We start from the raw sequence: 23,095 nt of genomic DNA on the forward strand, positions 1-23,095 counted from the left end.
TGTGCTTTTTGTTTCCTCTCTGGAAAACTGAGTGCAATTGGACTAATTGTACTGTGGGCTTATGAATAGTCCAAAGAAGAGAACGGAAGTAAAGTACTTGCAAATTGCTACACAGCATTGTAAACCTCATTTTTCTAAGAATATTCTTCAGCTGCTTTAAGCTGATGCACAAAATAAATAGTGCTCCAAAATAATTTTGATGTAAATTAATGAATGATTGACCATGACTTGGTTTCATGGAGGAAAAAAATTAAGGTGTTGATGAGGACATAATTTCAGATATAGAAAATTCTAGGGAAGATCTTTTTTTCTTCTTCTTTAATGAAAATATTTTATTATTAATGGGGCCAAGCAGATAGTACAGTGGATAGGGCACTTGCCTTGGATGCCATCAACCTGGACTCTATCCTCAGTACCCCATAGGATTTCTCGAATCCCACAAAGAATAATTCTTGAAGGCAGAACCAGGAATATGCTGTGAGCATCACTGGGTGTGCCGCAAAACCAAATACATTTTTTTAAAAAAAATTTCAGTGATTATTAAGAATTTTTGGGGGGTATGGTGCCGCCAGCAGGTCAATCTGTACCTGTGAGGTGAGTGCATCAGCAGCCTGATGGCGCCTTCAGACTTCCAGATACCCCAAAATTGCTGCCGTGCCCTTGGCCAGACCCTAAGAACTTGGGGCAAAGTTTACCAAGAAAGTAAATGGCCAAAAGTTAGGTATGTGGGAGACACACCCACAAACCACCTCAGGCTCAGCTATATAATTGGAGGCATGGCCTCTCTGGTTCCTGATCAAACTACTTAACGGCCATGATCCCAGAGACTCAGAAACAAATCTTGAAACCCAATGGCTTTTGGCAGAAATGCATCCAGTCCCTGCAGTAGATTACCGGCACTGGGCCAGCCCAGGTGGGAATAGGCTTTGTGCCTTGGCCTGTTCCCCCTGGCTGCCCGGTGGCCGCCATCCTCCAGAGGCCACTGGACACTCAGGTTTGGGCCTACAGTGACGAGACACGTGGGGCCTCACGGGATGGGGGTGGAGCTGGCCTTTTCCTCCCCACCCCAACGAGACCCCGAGTTGCCTCCCATGAATGGCCTCTATGGCTCCTAATAAAGGTGCTTTTAATGGCTATGATCCCAGAGACTCAGAAACAAATCTTGAAATGCAGAGACTTTTGGCAGAAATGTGTCTCGTCCCTGCAGTAGATTACTGTCACCGGGCCATCCCCGGGGGAAAGGATGCTGTCCCTCTGCCTGCTCCCCCTTGGCAGCTCAGTGGCCGCCATCCACCAGAGGCCATTGGACAGTCAGGTTTGGACCTGCAGTGACGAGACACGTGGGGCCTCACGGGATGGGGGTGGAGCCGGCCCTTTCATCCCCATCCCAACGAGACCCTGAGTCGCCTCCCACAAACGACCTCTCTGGTTCCTGATCAAGCTACTTAACGGCCATGATCCCAGAGACTCAGGAACAAATCTCGGAACCCAGCAGCTTTTGGCAGAAATTCCTCCATATTTGTGTTAAAATTTCGGAATTTCAAAATTGCGCAGCCAATACTGCAGCCATACGACATCATATGGTATTCTTAGCCAATAATAGAAAATAAATTGTCTACTGTTGCCTTTTCAGCAGATCTGAGTGTTGGGGTAAAATCCCAAATATTAATGGTGGGTCTGGTGTCAAAATATTGAATGTGATCAAAGTAAAGAGACAGCAATGTGGAAATCATCTGCCCCACTGGTAGGGGAAGGGTGTGGGATGGGGGCATACTGGGGTTTTGGGTGGTGGAGAATGGGCACTGGTGAAGATACGGGTGTTTCATTGTATGACCGAGACTTAGACCCAAAAACTTTGTAACTGCTCTCACGGTAATTCAATAAATAAAATTATAAAAAATGAAAATAAAAAAGTAAGGTGAAGTTTATGCCCAATTCAATCAGCCAATCAGTGGCTGAATAAATAGCAGTACTCCTATATAAAAAAGAATTTTTTAAAAATTGAGTCACATACAGAGTTACAAAGATGATCATGGTCAGTCATGGGTTTCAGTCATACAGTGTTCCAACACCCATCCCTCCACTCACCACCAATGTCCTGTTTCCCTCCCGTCACCCTCCCCACAGTCTATCTCTATTGCAGGCACTTTACTTCTCTCTCTCTCTCCTTCTCTCTCTCTCTCTCTCTCTCTCTCTCTCTCCCTCTCCCTCATTCTCTCTCACCCCTTTGGGGCATTATGATGTGCAATACTGTGAGATTGTCGTGTTTGTTCCTTTACTTATTTTCAACATGCAGTTCTTAACCAGAGTGATCATTTTCATCTATCTTTATAGGGGTCCCTTCTCTATCCCAGCTGCCTTCTCCCCCAACACTTGAAGCAGGCTTCCAACTGTGGACTAATCCTCCTGACCCTTGTTTCTACTGTCCTTGGGTGTTAGTCTCATAGTATTTTTTATATCCCACAAATGAGTCCAATTATTCCATGTCTGTCCCTCTCCTTTGGACTCATTTCACTCTGCACGATACTCTTCATGTCCATCCATTTATAAGCAAATTTCATAACTTTATTTTTCCTAACAGCTGCATAGCAGTCCACTGTGTAGATGTGCCACAGTTCTTTAACTAGTCATCTGTTGTCAGGCACTCAGGTTGTTTCCAGATTCTGGATGTTGTGAATGCAATGAACAAGCGCAGATAGCATTTCTGCTTCGTGTTTTTTGGCCCCCCTGGGTTCTCAGAAGTGGTATTGCTGAGTCGTATGGAAGTTCATGTTTTTAGCTTTTTGAGGAATGCCCATATTGTTTTAAAAAAAGGCTCAACCACCAAATAAATTTTTAAAATTTACTATTGTAGTTTAGGCAACATGCTTACAGCAGTATTAATGTTTTTAGCTTTGATGTACAAAGCTAATTGTATCACCACCAAAGTGTCCATGACCCTTCATAACTGTCTATTTTTTATTTATTTATTTATTTATTTTTGCACGCAGCTGGCCCAGCAGAGCTGGGTTCTATTCCTCCGCCCCTCTTGGAGAGCCCGGCAAGCTACCGAGTATCTCGCACGCAATATGCCAAACACAGTAACAACAAGTCTCACGATGGAGACGTTACTGGGCCTGCTCAAGCAAATTGATGAACAATGGGAAGACCGTGCTAGACCGTGCTAGTTTGATCACATCCAGCAATGCTCAGGGATCACTTCTGAAGGGAGTTCGGGGACCACATGGGGTGCCGGGGATCAAACCCTGATTGGCTGCCTGTCTAAAAGAGCCTTACCCATTGAACAATCTCTCCAGCCCCTAAGGAGTATTTTTAAGTTCTATAAAATTGTAGAGCAGCAACTAAAATTTGATATATGACATATAACATGTTAGTTTCAGGTGTACAATATAAAGATTCCATATTTGTACATATTGCAAAATGATCGCTACAATGAGTTTAATTCATCACCATCACCAGATAGCCACAATTTTTTTCTTATGATGTGAACTTTAAAAATCTACTCTTTGGGCAAATTTCAAAAATGCAATGTGGTATTGCCAACTATAGCCAATTTGCTGTACATTGCATTTTCAGGATTTATTGATTTTATAACTGGAAATTCATATCTTTGACCCCCTTTTAACTATTTTGGGGAGGTAGGTTGGGGTCACACTCAGCTGTCTCACAGCTTACTTCTGGCTTTGTATCCAGGGATCACTCTTGATGGTACTCCGATTGACTAAATGCAGTGCCAGGGAATAAAAATGAGGTTGGCTTTATCAGGCAGGCACTGTCCCTACTGTACTATCACTCAGGCCCTTAGCAGCATTTTAAAAAATCCTAACAAATATTGAGAGGTATCTTGGATATCTGGCTGGGAAGGAATGATTGAATAGGTTGTGAAGCTTCTTTTCAATTCAGTTCTTAGAAACAGTGACTAGGGCACATATCCTATGGAATGAAGGAAACAAGTAGCAACCCAGTAAGCATACATGAAAAATTTGTAGAGGCAACAAGGGCTTCTCTACACCTGTGAAACAGAGAAACATTGAAAACCCTGTTAATAAAAATACTTAAAATAGGGGCCCCCGAGTGATGAAATGATGGGTCATTTGTATTGCCTTGGCTTTTTCCCTTTATTCTTCTCTGATCTCCAGCCTGGTTCCAAGATCAAAAGACTGCAAGGGAACTTGCTGGGGCCAGTGTGGAGGTGAGAAAAGGCAGAGACACTGGCTGCCTGGTGCTTCAGCAGTTAGCATGCCCTCTCCCTCTTTGCCTACGCAGACCGGAAGATGAGCATTCATGCTTTCTCCAGAGCCTCCATGAGCCAGCTGGACAGCTCAGTCCCCTTAGGGACATATCATCAATCTTGATATTTTTGCAAAGCAGTTCTGGAAAGCTGGTGCAGTATGCTCCATTGCTCCAGGTGCACACAACAAAATCATCAATCATAGACATCAAAAACCTTTCAAAGGACACACAGTCCAGGCTATTGGGAAAGACTTGACCATGGTTCTGGGTTCCCATGGAGACGTGGAAGGAGTAAGCAGCCAAACCCATCATGTTATTTTTTAAATTTGTTTGTTTGTTTGGGGGCGGGTTGGAGCAATAGCACAGCAGGTAGGGCATTTGCCATGCACGTGGCCGACCCGGGTTCGATTCCTCCATTCCTCTCAGAGAGCCCAGCAAGTTACTGAAAGTATCCTGCCCGCACAGCAGAGCCTGGAAAGTTCCCCGTGGCGTATTCAATATGCCAAAAACAGTAACAACAAGTCTCACAATGGAGATGTTACTGGTGCCCGCTTGAGCAAATCGATGAACAACGAGTGGACAGTGCAGTGCAGTGCAGTTTGGGGGCCATGCTCTGTGATACATGGGAGACCATGTGATTCTTGGGAATTGAATCCAGGGCTTCTACATGGAAAGCCTGCACTCAGCCCTTTGAGCCATCTCTCTGGGCCCCATTTAGTATTTTCTATCCTATTTTCACATTTTCAGTTTTTTGGGGGGTCACAACCAGCAGTGCTCGTGGCTTACTCTTGGCTCTGTGCTTAGGGATCACTCATGGTAGTGCTCAGGGAATCATATGAGATGCAAGGATTAAACCTTGTCAGCCCTAAGCAAGACAAACGCTCTACCCTCTGTACTATGTCTCTACTCCTTGTTCTCCACATTTGTATCAGGGAGGGGCAGCAACTTAATCTCTCTAATTTCTAAGTTCAGTACCTATAGGGAAAGGCTCTGGTTGCTTCTTTTTGAACAAGAAATATATATATATATATGTGTATATATATATATATATATATATATATATGGGAAGGGAGGAGAAGGACGGTGACAACGATGATGACAATGATAACAACAAGAAGGAGGACAAGGAGGAGGACAAGGAGGAGGAAGAGGTGATAGAGGAGAAGGAGATAGAGAAGGAGAAGGAGAAGGAGGAGGAGAAGGAGATGGAGAAGAAGGAGGAGAAGGAGGAGAAGGAAGAGAAGGAAGAGGAGACGGAAGAAGGAGAAAGAGAAGAAGGAAGAAGGAGAAGGAGAAAACTGGGAATGGGGGAGATGGTGGTAATGAGAGGGAAACTGGGGACACTGTTGCTGGGAAATGTGCACTGGTAGAGGGATGGGTGTTGGAACACTGTATAACTGAAACCTCACCATGAACAGCTTTGCAAGGGTCTATCTCACAGTGATTCAATTAAAAAATTATTTTGAAAAATAGTATGTGCACATGTGAGTGTACATGGACACGTACAATAATATTTTTAAAAAATTGGAGGGCCACATTTGTTAGTTCTTGGGGGCTACCCCAGCTGAGTGTTAGGCCAGGGAGTTTGCTTCCCTGAGATTCTTGGAGAACCATTAATGGCAGAGGATGGAACCCAGGACTCTTTCGTGCCTGCAAAGTATGTGCTCCAGCCAGTTAACAAATCTCCCTACCCCCCAACCCCACCCCAACAACCTTTGAGAGTTAAATGTAAGTTGCCTGCTGCTGGTTGGGATCTCTAGGAAGCTGACTCTGAAATTGGGTTTATTGTGTAGGATGTTAATTAGGCAAGGAAAGACATGAAAGGCATCTCAAATGGAAAGAAAGAAGTAAACATGTCTTTGCAGATGATATAATCCTATAAATAGAAAATCCAGACCAAACACTAAGCCTGCAAGAACTAACCAATGAATTCCATCAAGTTACAGGGCAGTTGTGTTTCTAGACAGTAACACTGACATGTGAAAAAGCTATTAAATACCTGGTTCACAACAGCTTCTAAAGCAAAAGTTTTAGGGTTAAATTTAGCCAAAGAGGTAAATATTTGTGCACTCAAAATGACAAGATTTTAATGAAAGAAATGGAAGATATGGAAACAGAAAGATATCACTAAGCATAGGTTGGAAAAATTGCTATTGCTAAAGTATCCATGTTATTCCAAACCATCTGTCGTTTTAATGCAATCTTTATCAAAACTCCAATGTCATTTTTCACAGAAATTGAAAAAGCAACCCCCAAAACATATATGGAATCACAAAAGACATCACTAGCCAAAGCAATCTTGAATCTTGAGAAAGAAAACTCAAATTAAAGGCAAGACACTTTCTGATTTCCAACTATACTACAAAGCTATGGTAATAAAAATGGTACTGATATGAAAATAGATACACAGACCAATGAAATGAAACTGAAATGCCAAAAATAAACTTTCACATATCTGGTCAAGTAATAGTTGATAATGGAGAGCAAAAACACTCATTGAGGAAAAGGACACAGTCTCTTCAATAACTGATGTTGAGAAAACTAGAGATTTGCATGCAGAGCATGAAATTGAATTCCTATCTTATACCACGCATATCATTTTCTTCAAATGGAGTAAAGATTTAAGCTTAATACCTGGTACTGTATGACTCCTAGAAGAAAACGGTAAAACCTCTGATTTTTATCTTGGCTCTGATGTTTTTAGATATGACACCAAAAGCACAAGTTAATAAGAGCAAAAAACAAGTAAGTAGAACTGAATTCAACTGAAAGCTTTGACACAACAAATGCAACAATCAGTCAAATCAAAAGGCAATCAGAGCAGATTGGGAGAAAATGTTTGTAAATCATAAACTGATACTATGCAAGATGTACAAAAAAACTCATAGAATTTAACAGCAAAATAATCAAGCAGCTGAAAATATGGGCAAAGGAGCTCCACAGGTATTTTTACAAAGAAGATATATAGATGGTCAACAGGTACAGGAAAAGGGTGCTCTTCCTAGCTAACCATCAGGGAAATGCAAATCAACACCACAGTGAGCTATTACCTCCCACCTGTTGGAATAATTGTCTTGAAAAAGGCAAGTGTTAACAAGTCTTAACAAGCTAGGGGTGAAGAAAGGGAAAGTGTGGAGGACTGTTGGTAGGAATGTAAATTGGTGAAGCTGCTTGGAAAAACAGGATGGAGACTTCTTAAAAATTAACATAGGCTTGCCATTCGGTCTAGCAATCCCATTTGTGGGTATATATGGGGAGGAGCAGAAATGACTATTTTTGTTTTTGTTTGTTTGGAGGACATAACCATGGTGTTTGGGAGAAACTTGTGGTGCCTGGGGTTGCACTCAAGGCAAGTATCTTAACCCTGAACTACTTCCCAGCCCCCTAAAGGACTATCTTGAAGATATATCTGCATTCCTTTGTTCATTGTGCCATTATTTATAATCACTAAGATATGAAAACAACCTGTGTCCATCAACAGATGAACGGATAAAGAAGACGTGGTACACACACATACACATACCCAATGGAATATTTATTCAGTCATGACAAACAAGAAAATCCTGTCATTTGTGACAACTTGGATAAACCTTGAGGCCATTATGCTAAGGTAATAAATCAGTGAGAAAGCCAAATATTGTATGATAACACTTCTATGTGGCATGTAAAATAGCTAACTTCAGAGAAGAGCAGAGTGGTTGTTACCTAGGGCTGGGGGCTGGGGGTTATGGTCAAAAGGTATAAAGTTCCAGTTAGAAGATCAACACGTTTTGGGAATACACTATGCAGCATCATTATTATAACTAATAATAAAAATGATACTGTATTATAGACTTAAAAACTGCTAAGAGAGGATATCTTAAGTTCTTTTGTTGTTGATTTTGGGTCACACCTGGCGGTGCTCGGGACTTTCTCCTCGCTCTGTGCTCAGGGGCCACTCCTAGCAATGCTCAGGAGCCCATATGCAGTGCTAGGGACAGAAACAGGATTCTATCCCCACGCAAGACAAACTCCTTACTGTAAGGTTTGCTACAGACTGAAAAGTGGCTGGCGGATGAAATAGTTACAGTCCCTGAATCAAAGCGCATCCTGCCCCCAGCGCGGAAGACAGGACTCATGGCCCACCTGGTGACAGGAAGCCGCCAGGCTGCATTCCATGCTTTCTCACATCCATCCCTTACAGATAACAGGCCAGACCAAGCACACTGGTTCCACTGGTCTTTGTTCCCTTCTTCCCTTTTCCCTTCCAAGGCAACTTAAAAGCCCCCTTAGTCTCTCCCAGGGCACAGTTCTACCCAAACCTCACCAGAGGTTCGTAGAGATCCAACTGGGAACTCATCCCAATAAACTTCATTTATTTTCTTCACTTTTACTTGTCTGTCTCTCTGTGTCGGCTGAGGTCCGTGATCTATTACTTACCTGCTATACTATCTCTCCAGCCATTTGACCACACTAAAAGTTGGACAAGAAATCCTTCACCAAAGGAAGAAGATCTGGGTTGTGAGCCCAGAGTTCACTACAATGCTGACTTGAAGTGAAAAAATAATTTGAAGAAATGATATTCTAGAGCATCTGAAACATAAGGCTATTTAGTACTCTAGAAAGTTTGTATTCATTTATATTAACTTTCAGCCCTGAATAGAGAACTTTAACAATTCAATTTAAAAAAACCCCAATAGGGAGTTATCTAAAGACCATGTGACCAATTCTAGTTTAATCTCCAGCACTGCATATGGTTGCTCCGAGCATTGTCAGGATTAAGCTTTGAGCACTGGCTGGTGTGACTGAAAACCCCAAACCAAACTCAAGCAAACCAAAACAGAAAAAGCTAACAATCAAATTGAAAAGAAGCAAAGAATTTGAATCGGTATTTCACTAAAGGTGAGGTACATGCAACCATTAAATGCAGGAAAAGATGTTCAACATTGTTGTCATTAAAAAAATGCAGATGAGATACCATTCCATACCCATTAGATAGTTAGAAAGAAAATAACAGTTGGATTGGGGCTGGAGAGATAATACAGTGGGCAGAGTGCTTGTCTTGCACGTGGTTGACCCAGGTTCAGTCCCTGGCATCCCATATGGTCCCCTGAGCCTGCCAGCAGTGATCCTGAGCAAAGAGTCAGGAGTAATCCCTGAGCACCATTGGGTGTACCCCCTAAAACAAAACAAGAAAAAAACTGCTGGCAAGAATGCGGAGAAATAGGAACCCTTATATGTTGCTTGCAAGCATGACAAAGTAGTACAACAACGTTGGAAAGTGACTGGTAAATGTCTTAAGAAGTTAAACATAAAACCTTCCATATGATTCTGTGATTCTGCTCATAAGATATCTATACAAAAGAAGTGAAAACATATGTCTACACAGAGACCAAACTGCATGTAGTCATAGTGGTATTATGCATAATAGGCAAAAGGTGAAAACAACCCCAATAAACACCTACTGATGAACAGAATAAACAAAATAAAATACAATCACAAAGTGGAATATTATTTTGTAAAAAAAAATCACTCAAGTATGCTACAGCATGCACAGACCTTCAAAGCATCATGCTAAGTGATGGAAACCAAATTCAAAAGAAGATGCACTGTATGATTTCATTTAGACAAAAAGTCCAGAAAAGGTAAATCTATTGAGATAGTGATTGTCTGGCGTTGGGGTGAGAAATACTTTTCAACTGTACTGTAGTGAGGGTCTCCCAATTCAATAAATCTAGCATAAATGGTTGTATTGCATATTTTTAAATGGGTGAATTTTATGCTAGCAAATTATGCCTCAATAAAGGTGTCTTAAAAATTTCAACCTGAAATTGGGGAAAGAGTACAATAGGCTGGAGTGCTTTGCATGTAGAAGCACTGGGTTTGATCCCCAGTATCATCTGGTGAAGCAGCACAAGGAGCACTTAGCGGGGAGTAGCCCTTGTACATAGTAGTAACTCCAGCTATAGTTCCTCTCGCCACAAATTTCAACCTGGATATAGAATATTTCATAAATAAAATCCAGTAAACCTAGAATCATAGAGCTATCTGAAATTAATTTAAAATTGGACAATTCTACTTTTTAAGCATGTTAGACATCTCACATCAAACTCAGAACACTTTCTGGATTCAGGAAAGGGACCAATACTAGATCATTTTCTCTCTCTTTTTTAAGGCAATAAAGTAGGGTCTAGAATTAATCAGTATCGGGACTGAAGATATAGTACGGCAGGTAGGGCATTTGCCTAGCATGCAGCTGATCGGGGTTTGATCCCTGGCATCCCATATGGTCGCCTGAGCACTTCCAGGAGCAATTCTTGAATGCAGAGCCAGGAGTAACCTCTGAGCATCGCTGGGTGTGGCCCCAAAAACAAACAAAGAAACAAAAGAATTAACCAATGCCTGTAGATAAAAATTTTCATTTTCATTTTCATTTCATCATCCTGTTATTCGTCGATTGCCTCGAGCAGGCCCCAGTAACGTCTCTTTCATCCTAGCCCTGAGATTATATTCAAGGCTCTTTAGGAGAATGAGACCCATCATTGTTACTGGTATTTGGCATATTTGGTACGCCACGGGGAGTTTGCTAGACTCTGCCCTGTGGGCAGGCTACATTCAATAGCCTGCAAGTTTGTCCAAAGTAGGAATGAGACAATAAGATAAAAATGATAAAAATGGTGGTTAACTTTTAAAAAAACAAGTTCCATCAAATAATATCCAGAAAAGATTCTATCAATGGTTATTTCTTCAGTGGATTTCTATGTGAAAAATTAATTTCTGTCACCAACACAAAATTAATACAACATATTATGCAGAACGAGAACTACTCTTTGAATCAAGTCACTCTCAGATGTATGAGCAAAACAGAGGGTTGTATTTGTTTTAAGGCACCATGTCAGGGTTTTTATTTATTGCACACTAAGTTAAAACCTGATCATGTCGAAAGCCTCTCAGCTCACAGGCTTCCCTAGGGAGGCAGACATCATTTCTCTCCTGATCCCTCCCTTTCTCTCTGCGGCTTCACCAGCCTTCCAGTTGCCTAGAAACTACAGAGTCATTCTGCGCATGCTCTGCTACATCCCCCAGGACTGATCAATTGCCAGGTCTTGTCAGTTCCATATTGCTTGCCTCTGTTTCTTTCCCTCCAGGCTCACTGTCATTATCCTGCTTTTCGTCTTGCCTGGATGATTACAGGCATCTCTTAAATTTTGTCTTTGCTTGCCCCTTATTGCAATCTGATGGCCTCTAAATCTTCAGTAATAGTCCAGAGACAGTACAGGGGTTAAGGCACTTAGCCTTGCAGGTGGTCTACCCTGATTTGATTGCTCAACATAATTTAGGATTCTCTCAGCGTACTTGGAGTGACCCCTGAGCACAGAGCCAGGGGTAGCCCCTGAGCATCATGGCCTCCAAATATCCTCCCTCCCCCCAAAAAAATATTTATGATTTTCACTGCCTAAACACCAGCATTCAAGGTCTTTGCTCAACTGACCCTTACCTTCCCGTGAGGGTTAATTATATACATCAATTTGGCTGAGCCATAGGATGCCAAGATATTTGGTATAACATTGTTTATGGGGGAAGAGACTTGTGAGGATGCTTAGGGATTAAATGAATATTTAAATTGGGACTTTGAGTAAAGCAGATTGTCCCCCGTAATGTGGGTAAGCCTTATCCAATCAACTAAAGGCCTGACTAGTACAAGACCAGACTCCCACAAGAGACAACACTCTAGGGACTGGCGAGATAGTACAGAGGGCAGGGCACTTGTCTTGCATGCAGCCAACCTGGGTTTGATCCCTAGCATTCCATATGGTCACATGGTCTCAGGAGCACCTTCAGGAGTAAGCCTGAAGCCAGCCCTGAGCACCTCCGGGTATAGTCCCAAACAAGAGAGAGAGAAAGATGGGGTGGGGGAGAGAGAGAGAGAGAGAGAGAAAGAGAGAGAGAGAGAACGCACTTTAGAGAACTGCCTCTGGACTTCACTGCAATATTGGTCTTCTTGGTTCTGCAGCTGATGACTTTTGGAATTGGTCAGGAACATTGAGCTCTACTGGGTCTCTACTCTGACTTCTTTTCATATAGATTCTAAACTTGTCAACTTTCTCCATAATGGTATGACTTATCAATCTGTACATCTGCATCATTATACTATAGAGATGATACTGTATAGATAGATAGACATATGAAATACATAGATTGATGAACAAGGCTGGCAAGTGGCAAGCTCCTAAATCTGCACATGTGCACACACATGCGCACACCCCCCCTCCACCATCACCACTGGTTTTGTTTCTCTGGAGGGCCCTGACAAATACACATCTTAACCTTGTGTCTACTGAACCCCTTTCCACATCCAAATGCCCAGCAGACCTGCCCGCTGCTCTCTCTAGTCCAAGAGCTCTGTCTTTAGGCCTAGCTCTCATTGCTCTACCTCTGCCCCTGCCTTCTGGGATCACTTCAAGAAAAGTCCCGTTTGCCTGAATGTCTTCTCTGATCTCTTCTGCTTCCCACTAGCAGCTTCTTTTGCGGAAGGTGGTACCTCCCATTTTGGAAGTTTTGGGAGAGCCTGCCCCATCTTCTAATTTTATTTTGAGCAGCTGGAGAGCAACATGGAATCTTTTCTCAGATAGGAAACTGCCTGCTGGATCTTTCTTTGACATCGCAAAGTCCCCTGAAAGGTGACATGTTCAAGTATGAACTTATGATTCTATTCCAGCTTAGTTGTTCAGCACTCTCTCTCTCTCTCTCTCTGTCTCTCTCTCTGGCTCAGGGGTTACTTCTGGCTCTGCACTCAGGAGTTATTCCTGACCTTACAGGATGCCGGGGATCAAACCCGAGTCGGTAGCATGCAAGGCTAACACCCTCCCCGTTGTACTATCGCTCTGGCCCCACCTGTGCAGATTTTGTTATGTGTTTCAGGGAAGGGTGATATTGCAGTCCAATGTTTCAGGAAACAGATTCAGAGACTGTGATTTTCATATATAAAATTTATCAGAAAGTTCTCTGGATATCAGTACCTTTGGTGGATGAGGTTGGTTAGATTGGGAAGAGGGCAAAGTTGCCCTTTATTCTTCTGTTGTTTAGGGTTGCACCCAGGCTCAGGGCTGACTCCTGGCTCTGCGCTTGGTGATGATACTTGTTGGGATTGGAGGACCATATGGGATGTTTGGGGACTGAACTGGGTTGGCCGCATGTGGGGCGAGCACCCTACTTGCTGTACTGTTTTACTGTCTATTGTTTTACTGCCCTCCCCCCAGCAGCTGATGGCTTTACAATATTTTTCCCCTGGGTGGGGCCCACATCCTGTGATGCTCAGAGGCCACTCCTGACTCTGAACTCAGAAACTACTCCTGGCAGTGCTCAGGGGACCTTATGGGATATTGGGGATCAAAACCAGGTTGGCAGTATGCAAGACAAGCACCTTACCCACTGTACTATCTCTCAGGCCCAAGGAAATAGTTTTTAATTAAATTTTTATTGTGGTTCTGGGGATGGAACTCAGAGCCTCCCACATGCAAGGCAAGTGCTTCACCTCCCGAATTTCATCCCCAGCATAGGTATTGTTTTTGAAGTAAGCCATCCTGCTCTGCAAAAAGATGAAATAGCATTTGATAATTGAAGCTAGTCACAGAGGATGTGCAGTGTAACCCTGCTTGTCTTCCATGGCATGGACATTATGAATATGACAAAATGTTATCAATGTTCAAAAATGATGGAGTTGTGCGTTGATTTCTTTGTTAAATAAGTGAAAATCCTAGGGCTGGAGAGATAATCCAGAGGGTAAGTCACTTGTCTTGCATGGGTTTAATCCTTTGCACTGCATGTCGTGACCCTGAGCACCGCCAGGAGTGATCCCTGAGCACAGAGTAAGTGCTGAGCCGTGCCAGGTGTGGACTCCTCCAGCCCTCAAAGTGAAAATATGAGTGAAACTCAGTTCTGAATTATAAAAACATGCATGGAGCTTCATGGTGAAAGTAGTCCTTGTGGCAAAGCTACCTGGGATGATATAGGTACTAAAGTGAAATAAACTGATAAACATAAGCAACCAATCAAAGGTAGTGTTTAAAAGGTTTAAAATTTGTGGGGTTGGGCTGGAGAAATAGTACAGGGCTTAAGACAATGGCTTGCCTTGCATCCTGACACCTCTAACTCAAATCACCATTGAGGGTTCCCCGAGCACTGCCAGGAGTGAACCCTAAGCATTGAGCTGGGAATGTGCCTGAGCAACACCAAATGTGACCCCAAAAGAAGCAAGGAATCAAGCAAACAAAAACGTCAAACAGGCCAAAACCCTATCATACTGGGATTTCCCTTGTAGGTGATGAGGTATTTTTCTCTTCCCACTTTCAAAGTATTTTTTCCTTGTCTTTGGCTTGCAGCATTTTTTTTTAAGTATGAAAAAAGGTTTTCTGGCTCTTAAAAATTTTTATCCTACTAGGAGTTTGGTAAGTGAGCTCCCTGGATGTATAGGTTTTTTTTTTAATCAAATTCAGAAAACTTTCAAAGAAAGAGAAAGACAAAGAAGACAAGTGCCTGCCATAGAGGGAGGCTAGCTGCGGAGGTTGGGGGTGATGGGAGGGAAACTGGGGACACTGGGAAGTGTACACTGGTAGAGGGATGGGTGTTGGAACACAGCATAAATGAAACATAATTATGAACAGCTTGATAAAGATCTATCTCACAGTGATTCAATAATAAAATCTTTAAAAAATAATGGAAAAACTTTCAGTGGTAGAAGAACTGTGGAGCAAAAATGTTCTGGGCCCATAGAAATTACATATATTTGAGGGGAGGAGGCCATTGGGCCACAATGGCAATACTCAGGGCTTACTCCTGGCTCTGCACTCAGATTTCACTCCTCATGGGCCTCTGTGGACTATATGTGGTACCAAGCATTGAATCCAGGTTGGCTACATGCAAGGCAAGCGCCTTACCTACTGTACTATCTCTCTATCTAACCTCTGACCATTAATTTCCTTTTCTTGCCTAATTGCTGCAGCTAGAACTTTCATGGCTTAATATTTAAAGTAGATTTTGTGTAAGCAACGTATAGTTGAGTCTTGGATTTATGATCCACTCTGATGATCTCTATTGTTTAATTGATGCATTTAGAACATTGACATTTAAAGTGATGATTGATCTATTTGGATTGACATCTGTCATAATTGTTACTGTTTTCCATTTGCTGCCTTATTCATAGTCCCTATTTTGGTCTAATCTTCCAGTGCTTTGTGATTTTAATTGATCTTATATTTTTTCTCTCCTTTCTTAGCATATTGGTCTCATGCTACTGTTTTTTTAAAACCACTTTTAGTGAGTGGTGTTCACAATATACTTTATAGCTAGTTCAAGTTTATTTTCAAGTAATACTATACCACTTCACAGTTAGCATGAGTACCTTATAAAAAGAAAATAATACTATTTATTTCCCTATTCCTTGTACCATTGTCGTCATACAATGGCATATATCTAATCTATACATAAGACTAAATAACATAATATGTTGGTATTATTATTTTAAACTATTAGATCAGTCAAGCATAAAAAATAGAAGCTTTTATTTTACCTTCACTTTTACCTTCTATGATTTCCCCATTATTATTATTATTATTACATCTGCCAAACAATGCTCCAGAGACCTGGGGTCCCATCCTGGTGATACTCAGCCAACCTGAGCAATGAGTGGTTCGATGCTAGGTCTCAAGCTAGCCAAGGACCATGTGCCAGAAATCAAACCAGGGTCAGCTGCATGCAAGGCCTTAATCACTGTACTATGTCTCTGGCCCCCGGTTTTTCCTTATTTTAGGGATTGGAGCGATAGCACAGCGGGTAGGGCGTTCGCCTTACAAGCGGCCAACATGGCCGACCCGAGTTCGATTCCTCCGCCCCTCTCGGAGAGCCCGGCAAGCTACCGAGAGTATTGGATATGCCAGACACAGTAACAACAAAGTCTCCAATGGAGACGTTACTGGGCCCCGCTCGAGGGATTGAGTTTTTTGATCTATATTATTTTCATTCTCTTGAGAGAACTTTTTTAAACATCTCTTTCAAGGCAAGTATACTGGCAATAGCAATGCCTAAAAGGAGAGAGAGAGAGAGAGAGAGAGAGAGAGAGAGAGAGAGAGAGAGAGAGAAGCGCCTGCCATAGAGGCAGACAGGAGGTGGGGGTGGGGATGGGTGTTGGAATACTATATGACAGAAATCCAATCATGAACAGCTTTGTAAGGGTCTATCTCACAGTGATTCAATTCAAAAGTTTTAAAAAAAGTGTATTGGCAACAAGTTCTCTCTCTCTCTCTCTCTCTCTCTCTCTCTCTCTCTCTCTTGTATGTGTGTGTTTCTCTGTGGAAATCTTTATTTCTTCTCCACTTTCTGAAGGATATTTTCAGTGTACAGAATTCTAGATTAGTGTTTTTGTTCTCTTCTCACTTTACTGTTTCTCTTTACTCTCTTCTTACTTGCATGCCTTTTAAGAAGTCTGATGTAAATTAATTTTTACCTCAAACTTTTCCAGCATCATCTCTTTATCTTTGTTTTTTTTTTTTTTGTAGTTTGAAAATAATAAGTCTAAATGCAGTTTGGGGAGGCATTTTTCATCTTGGCTTCTCTGAACTTCCTACGTTTGGTGCCTGACATTAGTATGAGGGGAAATTCTCAGTCATTATTTTTTAAATATTTCTTCTGTTTTGATCTTTCTTTTCCTCCTGGTATTCTCATTATGCCTATGCTATTCATTTTGCAGTTGTCCCGCAGTTCTTGGCTACTATTATTTATTTATTTATTTTGCTTTCAGGGTTTTGAGGATTCTCTCACTGTATCCCCTGCTCATTGATTCTTTCCTCAGCTGTGCCCAGTCTACTAATAAACCCGTCCACGGCACTCTTTGTTTCGGGCAGTGTATTTGTTTTATCTTCTAGAATTTTCTTCTGCTTTTTTTTTCTTCCTTAGGATTTTGAAATCTCTTTGCTTACATTGCCCATCTGTTCTTACATGCTGTCTGCTTTATCCACAAGAGTCCTTAGCATATTCATCATATTTGTTTTAAATTCCTACTACTGAGAATTCCAACATCCTTGCCACGTCTGGTTCTAATGCTTATTCTGTCTCTTCAAATTGTGTTTTTGTCTTCTGGTCTACCTTACAATTGTTTTCTTGGTTGCTGACAAGGATGTACTGGGAAGAAGGAGCTGGTATAAATCAGCCTTAGTAACTGTGGCGGTGAGGCCTGAGGGAAGGGGAAGCATACAATACTCCCATTCTTAGGTGTTAGTCTTTCAGTGACTCCATGTCTTTGGACGACAAACTTTTGCAAGAGTTTTTGCTTTCTTATTCTCCCAGAGCTGAAATGCGATGGTTACAGTGAGCTGGAGTTCACCTACCTAACCCCCCTCAAGGTCAGTGACCCTCAGGTCTTTCCCCAGCAAGTTAGACTCTGGTTAATGTGTTTCCCTGAAAGTCCCTGTTAAGAAGAATCAATGCGGTAACATATTTCAAAAATGTTCCCTTGATCTTGCCCTCTACTTAAATGTGAGGGCATTTCCTCCAAATATTTCATAAGAAACTGGTTGAGTTCCAAAAGGTAACCCCCCTCCCCTAATCTTGCAATCTTGTGGAGACTCACTCCCATTCACCCCTTCTAACAAGGTTCTCTAGATTTTTTTAAGGCTTTTTTTAAAACCTCTCAAAGTTGTCTATACTGAGCTTTCAGCAATTCATCTATTCCAGTTTCAGTGTTGCTATCTTGGCACTGGTTTCTGCAGTGGTTTCTGTCTGTGTCTGCTCCAGTAAGCTGCGACTTCCTGCGTTCCCATGTCTGTTTCTCTAAACTTGGAGGCAGCAATTTGTCCCATGTCCTTCCCTCTTTTACAGATCCAAGGAAAGCTATTGGTTTTTTCAGTCTGCTCAGCGCTTTCCTTCTTGTTAGGACAGAGTGGCAACTTCTAAGCGTCTTACAGACCAGATATGGAAAGTTTCAGTCATTGCGTTTTCCACTCCAGCTTTCCATGTCTAAAACATCACTTAGCTCTGTATTGATAGCCCCTGTTTGTTGAGTCACGGTCATTTTATTTTCAGTTGGTTAAGGCGGTTATAACCCAAACATCCTCGGCTGGGTGATTTAAACAACAGAGGTTTAATTCTCACACTTCTGGAGGCTTCGAGGTTCAAGATCAAGACTCTGGCTGGTTGGTGTCTCCTCACTAGAGCCTCATCTGACAGCAGGGTCAAGGGAGTTCATAAAGTGTTCTTATCTTTGGATTCCACCTTCATGACCTAATCACCTCTCGGCCCCCTCCCCCCCCTCAGTACCATCCATACTCTTAAACTTTAGGCATTTAATTTCAATATACGAATTTGAGGGGGACACAGACATTCTATTTATAAGGGCCATGCCGAAGCATATTTTCCTTTAGTTCCAAGAACATATTTGTAACAGCTACTGAGAAGTCTTGATTAAAGCTGAAATCGAATTGTTCTCATGGTGGTTTTTGTTAACTGCTTTTGCCGTTAGGTATAAAGGATGCTTTTCTGTTTCTTTGCATAGAATTTTTTGTTGTTGTTGAAAACTGGACATTTCGTCTAAGGTAGCAATTCAGGGTATGGTGGCCTTGTTCGTCAAGCTAATTATTACTGTTTGTTTAGTTGCTTAGTGATGAGCTGGCTTACTTCAATGAAGCTGATTTTCCCTTCAGTGAGAAGCCTCTGACGTTGTTCCTCAGAGGGCAAAGTCTTGGGCATGGGCAGTCAGCCCGGGATAAAAGTGATTTTAGCAGACCTCTCTTTGACTTGGTCCCTCAACACACCAAGCTATTAAACTCTACTAATTGCAGGCTGATTGCTCTATTCCTTTCAACAATGCCCTGGAGCATAAATTGCCCCATAGATTGATCCCTTTAAATTCAGGCTTTTGTGTTGGAACAGGTTTAAAAAAATTACAAAAAATTGTAGGCATTGTGATTTACAATACCGTTAATAATAGGGTTTCAGGCATACAATGTTCCAGCACTAGAACCCTCTGCTCAGCAACCCCACATTGCCCAGCCACGGTAAGCTCAGTTCTGCAGATCATTTTTCAGGTTCTATTGCTTTGGGGCTTTTGTTTTCCTCCTACGGTGTTTCTCTGTATCCCATACACGAGAGAGATTATTTTGTGTTTGTCTTTCTCCTTCTGATTAACTTCACTCACCATGATACGCTGAGCAGAGTAGAAGAAGCCGTAAACACTGCCAGGTATGGCCCCCAAACCAAAACAAATACCACCACTGCACATCCCCCACCACCACCAAAACACACACACACACACACACACACACACACACACACACACAATAACCCAAGGAAATAGGCAGTATCAAACTACAATAGACTACTGACCCTGGATTATAGAATTGAGATTAACAAGTAAGGAGGGTCAGAGAGGTGATGGTGGGGTAAGTGATAAGGGAACCAGAAGTAACATTGGTGGAGGGTCATTGGTGAAGGTGTTGTGGAAATTCTCACTGAGAGCCAGCAAAAGACTAAGCAACATGCTCTGATAGTTGGGAGAACCCAGGTTTATTACACTGGCAGACCCAGCAGAGCTCCTACTCAAAAGATTGGGCCGCTCTGTTTTGTAGCCTATCTGATGGGGGATGGGGCATTTGCAGGCAGCTGGTGGGAGAGTACAGAAGCAGAAATTCCCAAGCAGATCATCTGCAAAGCAAGGACAAGAACATTTCAAGGACATGAACACATTTGGAGTACATTCCCAGGTTGCCAAGGTTACAAAGCAAGACTGTGACCATCTCCAAGACATCCTGAATGCGTTTCGTTGTTGTCATGTCACCCAGACTCAGTCACTCCTTGGCAGCTCCTGCTTGTCTGGTGTTAAGCCTGTTAGAAAGGTAGGCAGGGCTCTATTTTCCTCATCAGAGGGTTTTGGACACTTCGGTGGTGGTGAAGCTGCAGTAACTATCCACATCAGAACCGTAGACATTAACAATACTGCAAGCCTGTGATAAAAGTGATAATCATTAAATACTTAAAATAGTAACTAGTTAAAAAGTCTAGCTGGCCTATGGTGTAGCTTATATCTGTCATGAAACTAACAGTTTCCTAATTAATAGCCACCCAAACTTCCATTGTTTTTGAGAGCTTCCTTAATTGCTCCACAGTACTTTCCCAACAAAGCTAGTTCCTTTGGGAGGAGCAGTATATCCTGCACTGCTAGGTGAAATCTCTGAGCTAGAGCAAAGGCTGTGTTTGGGCAGTGGTACCATCCCTGAGCAGTAGGTAGCAGGCTCTAGTCTTCTCAGTTTGCTTCTTCTTACATGAAAGTTTTGTTCTACTAGTCAATTAGACAAGAGTGGTGAGATCTCTAGTCATTTTTTTGGGGGGGTGGGGAGCCATACCCCATGATGTTCAGGCATAATTGACTCTGCACTCAGGAATCACTCCTGGCCATGTTTGGGGGACCATGTTGGATGCTGGGGGGGATCGAACATGTGTTGACCTGGGCTGATTGAACTGACAAGGCAAGCGCCCTACCCACTATACTATTGCTCCAGTCCCGAGATACCCAGTCTTTTAAGTCTACTATGTATGAAGTAAGTCCTGTCCTTCAAGAGTGGGAACTGTGAAAGATAGGAGCCTGGGCCCACTCCACACAGACATAGAGCTTTGCCTCTGAAACAGGTACCCATCTGGGTAGAAGGATCAGCAAGGCAGTTCTGTCTCTCCTGGGCAAATCCACAAATGTGTGGACATTAACCAAAGTCTTCTGAACAACCATGGGTCAGAGGAGTCAATATGGAAGCTAAGAAACCTACTGCAACCACAAAAACAGTCATGGATGTGCCAAACTTGATTAGGACGCAGTAAAAGACATTTGAAGAGGGAAGTTTATAGTGAACAACACCAATGTTAAGGAACAGAACTCGGGGGACAGATAAATAATACAGTGGGTAGGGTGCTTCTTTGCAGGGAGCTGACTGGATTCAATCCCTGGCATCCTATATGGTGTTCCTCTCCCCCCCCCCCCCCCCCCCCCGCCAGCTCAGAGCCTGCTGTAAATCCTGAGCACCAGTGTCTGTGACCACACACACACAAAAGGGACCAGATCTCAGGTAAGCAATCGAGTTTTACACCTCAGGGAATGAGATGGGGGAAAAAGAAAAGCAAACTATTTTCAAAGTTACCTGGAAGAAGTAGTTTCAGCTCAGTGCTTGAGGACCAGAGATTAAACCTAGGTTCCTGCTTGAGACACATGCTCTAACCCTTTGAACCATCTCCTGAGCTCTGGGAGATTTTTTTAGAGATAAAATTAATAAACACTCAGCTAGACTAACCAAGAAAAAAGATTAAGAATCACTAAGTGAAATCAGAAATGAAAGAAGAGATGCAGCAACTGATACCATAGAAATGCAAAGGCTCCTAAGAGACTGCAGCAAGGATCAGTCACAGAATTTGTTAACCTAGAAGAAATACATCTCTAGAAATTTACAGCCTATCCAGATTGGCACAGGAAAAAAAATTGAAAATACGAACAAACCTACAATGAGTAAACAGGCTGAATCAGAAATGCCTCCCCCGGCCCCCCCCCCAACAGAAAGCCTGAGACCAGATGGTTTCTCTGGTGAATTCTGCAGGATATTTTAAGAAAAAACAATGCTGGTTCTTTCCTGACCCCTTTACCTTCCTTTTGTTGTTGTCGTAATACTTGGAGGTTTCACACTTTTGCGTGGTACACTGGGATGGAACCACACTTGTGGTGTTGAAGACATAGTATGTCATGTAGGGCCTTTGTCTTGTATGTGGCCAACCCAGGTTCTATCTCTGGCACTGCATATGGTTCCCTGAGCACAGATGCAGGAGTAAGCCCTGAGCACTGTAAGGTGTGGCCCAATCTCCCCACTCCATTAAAATAAGCCTCTCTAAGGAGCCAGGGGGCATAGCTCAGTGAACTAAAAGTCCTTGCCTTGCAATCATGACACCATAAGTTGAATTCCTTCTGCTTCTCATATGCACCAAGCAAGTGGCTCTGTACTCTGGAACCTCCAGTGCTCCACAAACTGTGCGATCTCTTCGAACACAGCCAGATGTGTGCAAGTGCTACAACCGGGCTGTGTGTCCTCCATCTCCCCAGCAAACAGTGCGATGAAAGATGTGTGAGCACTACAACCAGGAGTGTGCCCCTCTGTTGAGCATGTGTGAGCACCACTGTGACCCCCAATGAGCATCAGAGGCAGAATGGGTGTGTGCTCAACAACTAAAAGTGTGAAATCCCTGTGAGGACCATGGCTAAGTGTGCGGGCACCACAGTCAAATGTGTCGTGGCAAGAGTGACAGCTGCAAAGACAAGGGAAAAAGCTTCTCTATGACAAAAGGAGCAATAAGCACGTTACAGAACAGGAGAAAAGATTTGTGAACAACATACTCGAGGGGACACACACAATATATCTGATGGGTTAATTGTCAATATATATAATTCATACAGCTCAGTAGTAAAAAATCCAATTACAAAATGGACAAAGGAGTTGAATAGGACTTTTCCAGAGAAAACATTTAGCTGGATAATAGGAACATGAAAAGATACTCGGCCTCACTAGACATCAAGGCGATGCCAAACCCACTGAAGTATCTCTTCTTACTCTTTAAGAGATTATTTTCAAAAAGATAAAAAGTGATGTGTTTGTTACAAGTATGTGGAGAGAAAGGAAGTCTGTGCCTGATGGTGGAAATTTAGTTCATATCTTGAAGTACTGGTACTCCTAACTTCATCAAAGAAAGACACAGAATCAACTGAAGTCTTAAAGGACATCTGCACAGAGAAATAAAAAGTGGTATAGATGTAAGTAGAATGGAGCTACTTAGGAAGGAAATCCTGCCGTTTGTGGCCACAAGG

The 23,095-nt window shown here is 42.4% G+C and overlaps 1 pseudogene; it reads right to left on the reverse strand.

The window, feature by feature from the left end:
* LOC130039238 (histone H3-7-like) overlaps nt 1-21,984 on the reverse strand; it is a 52,546-nt pseudogene extending 30,562 nt beyond the window's left edge.
* Between the last annotated feature and the right edge of the window lie 1,111 nt (nt 21,985-23,095).

Source organism: Sorex fumeus, unplaced genomic scaffold (assembly GCF_029834395.1).
Source record: "Sorex fumeus unplaced genomic scaffold, SorFum_2.1 ptg000086l, whole genome shotgun sequence".
Lineage (NCBI taxonomy): Eukaryota > Metazoa > Chordata > Mammalia > Eulipotyphla > Soricidae > Sorex > Sorex fumeus.